Source organism: Drosophila arizonae, chromosome 2 (assembly GCF_054131065.1).
Source record: "Drosophila arizonae isolate 15081-1271.41 chromosome 2, UAZ_ARI_1.0, whole genome shotgun sequence".
NCBI classification, from domain to species: Eukaryota; Metazoa; Arthropoda; class Insecta; order Diptera; family Drosophilidae; genus Drosophila; species Drosophila arizonae.
Window position 1 is genome coordinate 31,847,016 of NC_142922.1, and position 14,538 is coordinate 31,861,553.

The following is a 14,538-nucleotide window of genomic DNA, read 5'->3' on the forward strand; positions in this document are numbered from 1 at the left end:
GATTTGTTATTATTGCCTTTTGCTGCTTGAGCAAATCAGATCTGACCAGTTTATAAAATGACTACCTCTGGCTCAATTTGGTACAGAATTTTTCGTATTTTATAGATGATGCTGTAATTAGGGTCAAAGTTCACTTATTACGTATGCACATGTGGAAGATACACAGAGCGATATCAAGTAAACGCTAAAACAATGTAAGCTATCTATGAAGCGTTTTGGCCTTAATTGACATAAAAACTTAAAATAGCTAAAAGCGCTACAAAAGGCAACTGTAAAGCTACCTGTGCCATTTTTAAATCCAAGTCCTTTGCTGCCTGTCGAATTGTATGTGTGTGTGTTTGTTACACATTCACGAACTGAAAAAAGAATATATTGGTTGTTTCGCAATGCTCGTCTTGCTGTCTGTTATCCGTATTTCTATATGAAAGCCAAGTAGTTCGCAACTGGGCTGGGATTTCCGCCTGGTGGATGAATGGCAAATAGAAAAGTCTTATCTTATTGAAAATTTTATATTCCATTGTTATAAATAGCCGCTGTTATTTGTCAATAATTAATAAATAAACAAGTAAGAAAGCTCCAGTCGAGACTGCTCGACTAGGAGATACCCTGAACCCTCCAAGCTGATATTCTAATCATTCTGCACTTCTTTTATGCACACATACATACACATGCATCCACACGCACGCATAAGTCTGCGCTCTGCTAACTGCGCAGTAAGCAGCGACTGCGCTTGGGCTGCGCTGCAGTGTGGGCAATATTATGAGAATTTATTTGTTAAATAATTTCTTTTGTAGACATACGATCTTAATGAAACTTTTAGAGTGTAATCATATGGTAAATATGTGTGTACATTCCAAAGCCCAAGTCTCTAGTATTTGAAATACGCTTTTTACAAAAGTGATGGCGAGGGGGTGAATTTAAGGGTGGGGGGTAAATTTTAACAAAAACCGAAATTGTATAAATTGCATATAAGCATACATTAAAAATTTGGAGACTCTAGCAATAAGGGTGTAGAAGATATAATTTTATAATTGGTTTTCGATAAGGTTTTTTATCGATAAAAAAAGATCGGGATGAGTTATCGATTTTTAATGATAAACTTGATATGCGCGCTGTAATTACGGACATTTTAAAAAAAATTTGAAGTCTCTAGCTCTTATATCTTCTGAAATCGACGCGTTCATACATACGGACGGACGGACGGACGGACGGACGGACGGACGGACAGACAGACGGACAGGGCCAAATCGACTCAGCTCGTCGCCCTGATCAAGAATATATATACTTTGTGGGGTCTGCCACGCCTCCTTCTGCCTGTTACATACTTTTAACAAAACCATTATACCCTGATTTCCCATTTTCAATGGGTTCAGGGTATAAAAAGACTTGTGTATGACATAATGTATTTGGTCATATAAAACACTGAAATGTATGTAACAATTATTTTGCATATGGTTGTGTATTTAAAAAATGGGGTAATTGTAATTGAAATTAAGCAGACTATTGAGAACATAAACAACGTTAGCCATTCTGTTGCAATTGACCAATCTTCTCATGCCACTTTACATATATACCGTAGTCACAATTTATTTTCCTTAATTTTGAAAACTATGTTATAATTATAAGGATTAATGGAAAGCTACGAAACTACGAGCTTGCAAAATAAATTCCTGAGTTTTAGCATTTTTTTGGCGTGTATCAAGCAGTCGATCATGGCTGATTTCAAATTTCTTAACTGTAAATATATATATATATACATACTTGCATATACATCTCTTTTTATACCCTGAACCCATTTTCAATGGGAAATCAGGGTATAATGGTTTTGTTGAAATGTATGTAACAGGGAGAAGGAGGCGTGGCAGACCCCACAAAGTATATATATTCTTGATCAGCGTGACGAGCTGAGTTGATTTGGCCCTGTCCGTCTGTCTGTCCGTCTGTCCGTCTGTCCGTCTGTCCGTATGTATGAACGCGTCGATTTCAGAAGATATAAGAGCTAGAGACTTCAAATTTTTTTTAAAATGTCCGTAATTACAGCGCGCATATCAAGTTTATCATTAAAATTCGATAACTCATCCCGATCTTTTTTTATCGATAAAAAACCTTATCGAAAACCAGTTATAAAATTATATCTTCTACACCTTTATTGCTAGAGTCTCCAAATTTTTAATGTATGCTTATATGCAATTTATACAATTTCGGTTTTTGTTAAAATTTACCCCCCACCCTTAAATTCACCCCCTCACCCTCACTTTTGTAAAAAGCGTATTTCAAATACTAGAGACTTGTGCTTTGGCAATTACATGCATATCCATGTTATAATCATAATCTGAAAGTTTCATGAAGATCGTACGTCCATAAAAAAAGTTATTAAACAATTAAGTTCTCATAGTAAGCGCACACTGCAGCCCATGCGTGTTTATGCGTGGGTGCTTGTGTGTGTATGTGTTTGTATATATGTGTGTGTATGTGTTTGTGTATGTGTGTGTGTATGTGTATGTGTGTGTGTATGCGTTTGTGTATGTATGCGTGTGTGTGTGTGTATGTGTGTCTGTATGCGTGTGTGTATATGTATGCCTGTGTGTGTGTGTGTGCGTGTTTCTTGTGTAAGCTGAAAGACGCGAAAAATTATTGAAATATCTATTGCTCCAAGGGTTCAGGGGATCTCGTAGTCGAGCAGTCTCGACTAGAGCTTTCTTACTTGTTATACCCTGAACCCATTGAAAATGGGAAATCAGGGTATAATGGTTTTGTTGAAATGTATGTAACAGGCAGAAGGAGGCGTGGCAGACCCCACAAAGTATATATATTCTTGATCAGGGTGACCAGCTGAGTTGATTTGGCCCTGTCCGTCTGTCTGTCTGTCCGTCTGTCCGTCTGTCCGTCTGTCCGTATGTTTGAACGCGTCGATTTCCGAAGATATAAGAGCTAGAGACTTCAAATTTTTTTTAAAATGTTCGTAATTACAGCGCGGATATCGAGTTTATCATTAAAATTCGATAACTCATCCCGATCTTTTTTTATCGATGAAAAACCTTATCGAAAACCTGTTATAAAATTATATCTTCTACACCTTTATTGCTAGAGTCTCCAAATTTTTTATATATGCTTATATGCAATTTATACAATTTCGGTTTTTGTTAAAATTTACCCCCCACCTCTAAATTCACCCCCTCACCCTCACTTTTGTAAAACGCGTATTTCAAATACTAGAGACTTGTGCTTTGGCAATTACATGCATATTCATGTTATAATCATAATCTGAAAGTTTCATGAAGATCGTACGTCCACAAAAAAAGTTATTAAACAATTAAGTTCTCATAGTAAGCGCACACTGCAGCCCATGCGTGTTTATGCGTGGGTGCTTGTGTGTGTATGTGTTTGTGTATGTGTTTGTGTATGTGTTTGTGTATGTGTGTGTGTTTCTTGTGTAAGCTGAAAGACGCGAAAAATTATTGAAATAGCTAGCACTCCAAGGGTTCAGGGGATCTCGTAGTCGAGCAGTCTCGACTAGAGCTTTCTTACTTGTTTTTTTTTTAGTTAGTGTGCGCCATTTAAAATGTAGTTTGTTGAACTTTCGCTGTGCAATTTGTATTGCTAATGCCAATGGCAAACAAAGAGCTGCGGAGCATAGCCAGCTTTCGGCTCGAAGCTCGAGCCAATGAGTCGAATGATTTGGCCAATTGAAATGCTGCAGCAGTTGCCGCCAGATGCTAGCAATAATTCACTTTTGGATAGCTAAGCAGCGGGCAGGAAGCAAGGCGTGTGGAATTGCGAATAAGACCTACAGCAACGGATTAAATATGCAATCCGAGTCCGAGTCCGAGTCCGAGTCCGAGTCCCAGTTGTAGTCCTGGTCCGAGCAGAGCAAATGAAAGAGTCTGAGTCATGACTTTAGCAACAGCTGGAGAATAGCTCTAATTTCAAGTTGAATGCAGGATGTCAACAGCAACGGCTGCTGCTGCCGCTTCTACTGCAAAAAACTTGCTTCAAATGCGCTCATGTGTAAGAATGGCATTGTTTTGTATTTGGCCGTAAACAAAGCGGCGAACCGAACGGAACACAAGCAAAACTTCTTTCCTGTTGTTAAAAACTAGGCAAACAGGTAAAAATCTGCCATCAAGTGAATAGCTGCAACAAAACATCTCTCAACACTTGGCGCACACTTTTAGCAACAGCAACAGCAGCAGGAGTGGAAGCGGCAGCGGCAGCGGCAGCAGCAGGAATGGACTTCAATGGTCTGAAGATCCTTTCAGTTTTCTTCTTGGCATAGTACCTGCTAAAGTGCTATTGGGTTTCCTTTTGCTTTCGCACATTTGCTAGCTGTGGGTGGAGGGGCGGTGCGTGTTAAGAGAAAGATAAAAAACTGAAGAAAACGCCAAGCATAAAATGTAGCACAAGCAACTCTATATGTTGCCACCGATGTTGGCAGACGCGAAGATATCTCGTTTTTCAATAAACACAATAATTTATTTTAAATTTTATTGGAAGATTGCGTATATACGAGTATAGGCAAAGAAATATATGTATGATACTAGAAAAGTTTAACAGAATTTAGATAACATCACATGCAAACTTATCTGTTTACTTTCTGTTATAGAATGGAAACTCTGTTATCAAAAGTCTGTAAATAGATTACTATTCCATTTTAATGTCCCATATAGTAAAGCTAAAAGTTAGTTATTGATTCGTCAAAAGTCTTGAATATTTCAGTAGGGAACACAGATTCGTGGGGATACCGTGAGAACGTGAAACTCTCTGTCTTGGCTGCAGGGCATTTAAAGTTGGATTTTGTAATTTGAATGCAAAAAGTTAGCTAACGCTTGGGCAGGCGTGCTCTGGTCTGGCAGGGGCGTGGCAATAACAAGTCATAAAATACATAGTACAGCAAGGCAAACAGACCTCGGCAAGGGACAGTGTGGGGCGTGGCGTTGGCACAGTGGACACAGACAGCACAGCAGCTGGTGCAGTTGAGTGCACAAAATGCCCACAAAATGGTTGACGGGTATCTATTGTATATTGTTGTTGCTGTCGTTGTTGTTGCTGTTTGTCGTTTCCGGTTTCATAGCAGTCGCATTTTTGGCATGTGTCACCACAGCAAAAGGCAGCCAAAATCTTCGCACTACAATTGCATAGGGAAAGGAAAATGCTTTCGGACTCGTCTTCCTCCGACCACAATGGAAATGCATTTTCCCAAATTCCATTTGTTTGAGTTGAAAGCAAATCCTTTGAAAGCCAACCAGTTGCCAGTTGCCAGCTACAACAATGCTAACCATTAATAATATAAAATGGTTGCACAAATTGAGCATTGCAAAGTTATTCCTGCATGCCACGAGCCTCGAGTCCCAAAACTGGCCTATAAATTATTACGCCAAAAATCGGTGTGCACTTTTCCAGCACAGTTTTCCGCTAAAAATGGGACAAAAAAGCAAAGCCAACAGCCGCAGCAGGGAAAACAATGTGCAACTTTTTGAACAAATACGCGAAGCCAACAATCTTTATAAAGTGCTTTTAGCAGACCCAAAATAAAGTTAGACTAGCTGCAATACAAAATATGAGATACACTCACAGGCTTCATTAAATGTGAAATATATATCGCAATAAAAGTTAACTCACAATGCGAATGCAGGTAAAAGAAATTATGGAAAGATATTAACTGCAATCTTTATAAAGTGATTGTAATAGAGCGAAAGTGAAGTTAGACTGTTGAAATACAAAATCTGAGATACACTCACAGGCTTTATTAAATGTGAAATATACATATATCTCAATTAAAGTTAACTCACAATGCGAATGCTGGTAAAAGAAATTATGGAAAGGGCATATACAGTTCGACTAGATGAGTACAAAAATAAAATTCTTTTGCAGGCTTTATTAAATATGGAATATATTGTACATATATATTTCTCAATAAAACTCGACCCACAGCTCGAGTGTTGATGGTAGAAATTCTAGAAATACATTAACTGCATTAAATAAAATTCTGTTAAATACAATTATTATTATTATTATTGCATGCAAATGTAAAATGTAAATATGAACTATTAACATGATTGCTAACTAATGAATAAAAAGTTGTTTATTTTGTTAACAATAAAGAGAAAGTAATTGTGTTTATGATTATAGTAGCTGAAGACTGAAAAAACACTAAATGAAGTCACATTAAGTCAAATATTAATATCACATAATAAAAGGGGCTCCATTTTTGTCAGACCTTAAAAATGTTGCTACAAATTATAAGCCACAACTACTATTTATGTTGTACTTATCATAGACTTGGGTCTGTTTTATTGCAGACCTTTTATTTTGTGGTAAATAAAATATAATTAAATATATATACGATATATGAATTCAGTCAATTATTTATTCCACTTAAAATACGATTTAGGGTAGAAACCTGCAACAAATTAGGTTATGGCTTACTAAGAGGGCATATAAATGGTAGACAGATTGAAAACATTTAAATGTGATTAGCTGTCGAAAAATGTATGGGCGAGATCCTCATTCCCATCGCCTCCTTTTATATTTATAGTAGGCTTTAAAAGAAAAACAAAATGTTAAGTTTTCTTTGAAAAGCATGTTTATAATTAGGAGGAAAATGTATATTAAAAATTGTAAAAGCGCACCGCAATAAAAGAAATATAAATGTTAAAGCTCTAATCAGACGGAATTTGAGCATTGCCTAGCTACAAGCTATAAGCATAATGACCTCCAATGGCTTCCAGCGCAATATGCAGATTGCTCAATCAAATTACGCTGCTTATGATATATACACGAATAAATTCCATTGACGGTCGGTTTTGTGGCATTTTCAAAGATCTCGCTCCGCCTTTGGCGGGGCCGCCCACTTAAGGCGACGGCTGAAGTACATGTTCGTGAGTTGAAATTCCACTTGGCCTTATGAAAATTAGATGAAGCTAAAGCATGACTACGAGCATCTTTGCCGGAGTGCGAAAGTTAAGTGCGTAACGTTGATATCAACTGAATGAGTCATGAGTTTTTCGACTCGGCATATGTGCCACATAATTTTCCACAGCAATGAGAAGAAGAGGAAAAAAGAAGAAGAAGCAGGAAGTTTGATTCAATGAATGGCAGTCCACAGTTTGCTTTTCTCTTTCGAAGCACACATACTATATATATATAGCTTTAAGTTGCTGCTGCAGGAGTACATAAATAACAGTGTCTGTATAAAAATATTCGAACTGCTGCAGTTTAAAGCAGACAAATTTTACCGCCTTATCGGTGGCCCATTGTGATAAGAAAATTTATAGCTGACATACACACCCAGAGAGAGAGAGAGAGAGAGAGAGGGACATACAAACACAAAGTAACAAGAAATGGCACTGGGTTTGGAGAAAGTGGGTGGCTTGAGGAGTAGCGGGCGGCGGCAGCGAAGGGAATTGTGGCCCATGTCGCTTTGGTAACATGAAACTTTACTGGAGAATCACAGCTGGCAGTCGAAAATAACACTTATCGCCAGAACGCATACTGGCAAAGGATCCGGGCACGAACGCGGGGCCGAAGGGTGCTTAAAGTGTCTTGGCAACGGCTGTACATATGTATATAGTTAGATATATATATATAGAGATGTATATATAGATATGAGATCTGTGCTTTTATTGGCTTTTCGGCAGTCGCACACATACACATAGAACGTAACTCGTTCTCGTTTGTAGTTTACTTTTAAACTTAATCCCTTCTTATTGAAAGCCAAGCGAAGGACATTGAGATAAATCCTTAGGCTAGCAAGTGTATGTGTGTGTGAGCCTGAGTGTGTGTGGGTGTGCGTGGGGCACGTGCTGCTCCATTTTGTTGTGAGGCAACGGGTTGAACGCTGTTTAAGTTCCGGTCCGACGCATTGAGCAATTTTTGACTTGATTACAATGAACGCTCCCAATACTGCCCCAAACAGACGCACACCTCCCCACCCCATTCTCATCCATCGGCCCAAGGCGTTGGAGGCCTGGATTTCCATTTGCATGGCCATAAAACAAAAACGTGGGTATCTGTAACTTTGACTGCCGGCGAACTGTTTGGTAAATTGCAAATAATATAATAATAATAAAAATAGACTATGTATGCCACTGGGTGCGGTTGCCGCTGGCGAGAGGCGAGAGGCGTGGGGCGTGGGGCGTGTGGGGAGCGGAGAGGGAGGGCCATTAAATGTGGCTACAACGGCGACAACAATTCAATTTAACGCTTCATTGAAGTCAGCGCCGTTTCGGCCTGATTTTGTATTGTTTTATTTTATTTTCATCTGTGTTGTCATTATTTTTTGCTGTTGCCTGTTATACAATTTTATTGTTGACCGCGTGTTGATTTAATTTAAAAAATAAGTTATTTCGATTGTTTTTTCATTGTGTACATTCAAGTATAAAAAATGAAGCTTTATCAACAAGTTCAAGCGGCGTATACTTAATGCCCGTTCTTTAAAATATGAAAAGCAAGTTGATTGATGGTCGGCAGGATTGAAATGTTGACCAACAGCTGCACAACAACGATCAGAACATCAATTAAGCTATAACTTTTTGATGGCCAGCTACTGAGGCAATGAAAAATTGCACGCCATGTCAAAAATGAAAATATCATGCACGAAATTACAATTCAATTGCCTAGAACAGGCGACGCGTGGGCATGCCTAGACGCTGCTCATGGCCATAAATCCAGCCAAAGGCATTACTCACACACACACACGTGGGGAAGTGTGTGTAATAAGCAGCGCCTACCTCAGTGGCATTAGAGCATTAGGGCAGCTGCAAAAATGTTTGCAAAAATAACAACTAATAAAAAAGGGGGTCGCAGCTTTGCCAGCTTTGGCGGTGACATTTGAATTTCTGCGCAAAATTTCCTTGCTATCCAACTCAGTATGTTGTTGTTGTGGCATTTGCTTTAGCTGCTGGTTAGCCGAAAATGACGTGACATGCATAAATAATTGAGTTTTGCAGCAGCCGAGCAAGCGGCAGCAGCAGCAGCAGCAGCGACAGCAACAAAAACAAACAAAGCCAACGACAAGCGGAAATGAAATATGGCGAATAACAAAATGGCGGCATGACATTCGCCATATTGAGCTGAGCGAATAAAATATTTATACACTGCCATATGGAGCGGCAGCAGCAACAACAACAACAAGCAAGCAAGCTATAAAGCAAATGGCAAGACAAATAAATATATGTATATAAAATATATGTATAAATCTATATGTACGTAAAGAGAAGAGAGAAAAGGTTAAAGGTAATCTGCAAATCCTCTTTCTCTCCTCTCGAATCAAATCAAAACTCTTGGCAGGTGAAAAAGGTTAAAAATCAGTCGAGGGACTTATGATTTGCAATTAATCAGCCAAATGGAATACTCCAGGGCTGCCTTTACTTTGACTACGCAAATAATTGAGGCAAGTGAAGTTCAAATATTAAGCAAACACAGCTACAATGAAGTGCTTTAATCAGTTCTAGTGACTACGGCAAAGAGTGATGCAAGCGAGTTTCATTCTTATGTATGAAAATGCAAGAACAATTTTATTGAATACTTCACTGGAATATGTAATATACAAATAGCTTCGATTTATATTATATATAATGTAATATATAATATGTAAACAGTCTCTACACACATTAAGAGACGAATAGATTCGAATAGATATTTTCATATGCAACTCTCAGCAATTCTTTATCTTATATATGTATAACAAAACAATCTGTAGCTCTTCGACTAGTTCATCTATATATCTAATTCTTTATATCTTCATTCTGTCTCCTTGCTATATCTATATATATATTTTACTCTCAGTAATCTCTTTTTTTCCAGATTCAGTATATATATTTATCAGAGCTAATTATGCGTACAATATTTTTGTATATAGTGTATGGAAAAGTTTTTTCTACGCTTTGCTCAACGCAGGAAATTTATGTAAAACTAATTTGAAGTTGAAGCGCAGTTATTTTTTTCATTTTCTTTTTCTCTTCAGTGTGCTTTTTATTTTTATTCAGTTTGGCTTTGCTGTTTCGCTCTTCTAGAATTTCAATTAAACTTTGCGTCACTTTGTCGCGCATCTCCGTCAGCGCCAGCTGTCAGCTGCGAACGGCGAACGGCGGACTCCGGACTCCGCACTACGGAGACGTCTCTAATGGAGCTGACTGTTTCTGGCACCGCAACTTGGCCGCGCGGCTGTCAACATTGGTTGAACACAAAATTTCAGTTTAGTATTTTACGCTTGACGCTTTTGCCTAATGGTTGGATTGGCAGCCGAACTGGGGCTGCGGGCTGGGCAAATGTTGGCCAGATGAATAATGCATTTTTATCCACAATTTAGTCAAAGTGCTGGCAAGTTTAATATGCAGTTGCGCCTGGCAAAAGTTATACCTGTTTGACGTCCCCGATTCCCCGCACTTGTCACGGCACTATTTCGATCGGAAAACTTAATTATGAGCCGCGCTTGGGAAAGGCTTTTAATGCAAATTGTCAATAGTTTCTTTCTTATTCTTAATTTGCTTTTGCCTGCTTTTCATCTAAAGATGTTCTTTGAGGCATTTTTTCCTGCTTGGCTCTTGTTCTTTTGCTTGTTGGCAAAGTTAAAAGCCAAACAACTTCATTCATATGCATAAACTGCAATCAAAAACTTTGCCCTGTTGCCAGCCATACTGTGACTCTCCCGTTGGCAAAAGTATTTTCAATTTTTAATAATCGTGGCTTATATGGACGCAGGCTGACTACGAGCAGTCAGCCAGCCAGCCAACCAGCCAACCAGCAACGCATCAGCCATTGCCAATAACTATGCTCTTAAAGCCTGAGAGCCAATGGGTAAAGCAGATAAGCGTCGGAGATGCTGATGCTGAATGAGATGTTCCATAAAAGTGAGTAAATATTGAGACACTCACTGGGGCAGAGAGTGGGTGGGGAAAAGAATGAGGGGAGAGAGAGACTGGAAGAGGTATGAAAGTTGAGATGAGCAAGAAAAGTTTTATAGATATTTTGTTATGAGGTAGGTTTCTTTATTGAATACCCTTTCACTGACAGGAAAGCAGCTCTGAATATGAATAAATTATAGTTGTATAATAAAGGTTTTATTCTTTCCATTGTTTTAATACCACAAACCTATTTAAAAAGGAATTGAGAATTTTATGGATTTACTAAAATGTATTTAATAAGAAGCTCGGGAGTCAAACTTAGGACTAAGTAATTGTATAACTGCTCTGTTTGCTTACATGAATAGTGTATAAAATTAAATAAAGATCAAAATTTTAAGCGTGAATCGTGTTTGAATTGTCAGCTTTTTTTTGGAAAATTTGTTTGTTTTTCCATTTTTTATTTAATGCCGATTTTGAATAAATAGTTTATGTCTTCAGAGAATGCTTTACAGAAATGGAGCTTTAAGTGTCAGTTTATTAATTTGTTTTATTATAGAATGCCAATGATTATTAATTTAGTTTCCTTGAGCTTCAGTGAAGCCATTAAATCGAATTCATATTCATTTATATTTACCTCTAGTCGTATTTTCTATGAAACCTCCGAGCAAACTCAAACTCCAAATATTTGGCTTGTAATATATATTATAAATATCTAAATTGCATAATTAATATTGTAATTGGTTTATCAAAATGTGAGCCCAAGATGCTTTTATTGAAGATAAATTGTTGCTTATTTTAATGGTTGCATATTAGGATGATAATTTTGTTAATTAATTTGCATGTTGTTTGCTTATCGGATAGAGGATAAATAGAGATGAAGTGCATTTCAGTTTCGCCTTGAGCTGTTGGGCGTCCTGCAGCATTCGGAGCTCGTTGCGGAAGCTGCACTGGCATTTGGCCCAGATTCAGTCGTCGCTCAGCCATTGAGTTTTATGCAAATATGCGCAAATGTGTTCATTGCTTGAGCGTTTATGACACTTGGATGAGAGGCTTCCATTACAGCAGCTCGTGGCCCTTTCGGCAGCGCTTTGCTGGCGGTGCTCGTGTTATAATCTTTGACAACTATCGGCATACATGTGGCAGGCAGGCCAGGGGGCTGCATTCCGCATTGGGTATCATCTTGTTTCTGAATAGATACCAGGCCTGGCACTTGATTTGCTGACTGGCCGAGTGCAACAGCTGCCAACTGCCAGTTGCCAGTTGCGAGTTGCCCACTGCCCGTTGCCCCGTTAACAGTTGTGGGTTTCGCTCCGCCCAAAGCTCACTTGACTGCTATTTGCTGAGCATCTGCAATGAAGCCTTGATCTGACCCACAATAACTTTGTTGTTGTGACGAGCAATAGTAGAAACAGGAATAAGGCCTGGAGTTTGCCCAGGATTCATTCTACAGCTGCAGTAGGTTTGTTTGCTTTATGACTTCTCGTTTCGCCTGCTCGGCTTCGACATTAACTGAAATTGAAAATTTGCTGTCAACTTTTGTCTTGTCTCAATTTCTGACATTTACAATTTTTAATAGTTTCCAACTCAAGTTTCAACCTGCTTGCCTGCCCTGCGGTCGGCTCGCCCCTCTGCTGGCCTGTCTCTCTGGCTGTCACTTGGCTTATCTTTATGGTCGTGTGGCTTCTAGCTCTTTGCTATTGCCATATTTATGAGAAAATACTCGAGTCGAGAGTCCGACGGACTGGACACCTTGTGATTGGCATCCAGCATGCGGCACACGCCCTCCAGCAGGGCACCACAAAGTACTGCATAATTGACATACTAGTCGTCTAAATTACAACATTTCTACCTTTGTGCCCTGGTTTCCACCTCCGCCGTCTCTGAGACGTGCTTTGCATATTTGCGAATATTTCAATTCTATGCGAAATTTGCATTTTAATGTCTTGTTGCGGCTGCTGCTGTTGTCCAATAAAATGTGCAGATAGGTTTCAATAATTCACAGCTTATTGAAGGCTTTTACATGAATTGAATTGTTTTGCCATTGTATTGACTGAATGTAAATACAATCTGCACTGAGGCTCGCGCCTTCATCAGGAAATCAATTAAACTGGCTGGCAGACAAAGTGCGGGGCTGGCTAAGTGGACCAACATTGAGATAAAGACAAAGGCTCTTTAATACATTGCTCATACGCTACGTTTAGTGCATTCCCTGACCTACAAATGCAGATCCTTTGCCTTCTGGACGTCGACGATTGATGAGCAAACAGCGTGCCATTTGTTTCAATTACAATTTTGCAATTGCCCAGCCAAATGCAATCATATACACAATTGCGCTTCAACTGTGGCAGATCAGAAATATTTACTTTGTGGCCTTTGCTTGTGTTATGTGTCTATAGAATCTATGGAATTTCGTATGCTTTCTTGACTCTCAATTATTTCAAAATAAATACGTGTTGGCCAAATTCCATTTCTGCATGCTCTGATTTAATATAATTAAATATTGACTAGGCGGAAAAATGCTAAATAATTTTTGTATAAATACGCTTCAATGAATTTTAATTAATCGATCAATCAAATTTGTTTCATTACTTATTTATTAAATGTATGTACATACATGCATCTATATTTAGAATCGTAGACAATTAAATTAAATTAATATTTTCAAAATATTCAAATATTATACATACCTTATAATGATTTATATATATGTATATAAATTAAAATGAAAATTTCTATAAATTAGTTGACTTCTATTTCAAATGCACCTTGACTCGATTAGGACTCGATTATTTCTGCTGGTGACATCGTGATTATTATTATATCTGTTTAAATTGTAGAAGAGCATTTAATGGCTATGCATGCCTGTTTGCTTGCTTTAATTTCATTTTACTGTTCACACATTCAATCAGCGAGCTAAAAGCTTTGTTGTTGTTGTGGTTGTCCATATGGCTCGGCTTGAAACTTTGCTCGTGGCATATAGATGAATGGGAGAGAGCATGTATTGCATTTAGTTCGTTTCCATGACTCGCTGCCAATGCAATTTTCAACTTTTATCTAAAGGGGAAATGGGTTCGAACTGCTGGCAAAGGCGTAGGCGGAATAGGGACTGGGAGCAGAGTTCATTTCGTTTCGTTTCGTTTCGTTTCGTTTAATTAAAAAACCAATTTTAACTACGAGCGCAATTGATGGAAGCGACTGGGCCAAAATAACTCACAATGAACAAATCAAAAAAAAAAAAAAAAAAAAAAAGAGAGAGAGAGATACAAATAAATAAATAAATACATACATTTATAACATGTATAAATATATACAAGCAAGGCTAGATAAATAAATGGTAAAAATGCAGGAGTCACCAGCAGAAGGTTGTTTTGGACGGCTTGTTGAGTACAATTTATACACTTTATACGTCAAATGCAACTGAAAGGGTTTTTTTTTTTTTTTTTTGCTTTCAAACATTTTGCCAAGTGCGCAGTTTCCTTAAACGGAAAGAAAAGCCTTTTCTTGGCAGCGCCCCGGAAGGCAGCACAATTTGATCACAACAAAATGTCGCCTAATGTTGCGTGTCCTGAGCTATTGAAACGACAATATATACATATATATAACAAATATATATGAATGTGTGTGTGTGTGTGTGACCACCTGTGCGTATACCTACTGGGGGTTGGCCTATCGACATGGAAGACATGAGGAGGCA

General features: G+C 38.3%; 1 protein-coding gene and 1 long non-coding RNA gene across 6 annotated transcripts in view; one reads left to right on the top strand and one right to left on the bottom strand.

Annotated features, from left to right (window-relative positions):
* Nucleotides 1-14,538, top strand: part of tinc (transmembrane protein tincar) — an 80,643-nt gene that overhangs the window by 29,687 nt on the left and 36,418 nt on the right. The window lies entirely within an intron of this gene.
* LOC149270910 (uncharacterized) lies at nucleotides 11,582-13,619 on the bottom strand. The gene is made up of 2 exons (XR_016271261.1): nucleotides 13,532-13,619; nucleotides 11,582-13,464 (listed from the first exon to the last, which is right to left on the bottom strand). It is a non-coding gene; the product is annotated as an uncharacterized LOC149270910 (long non-coding RNA).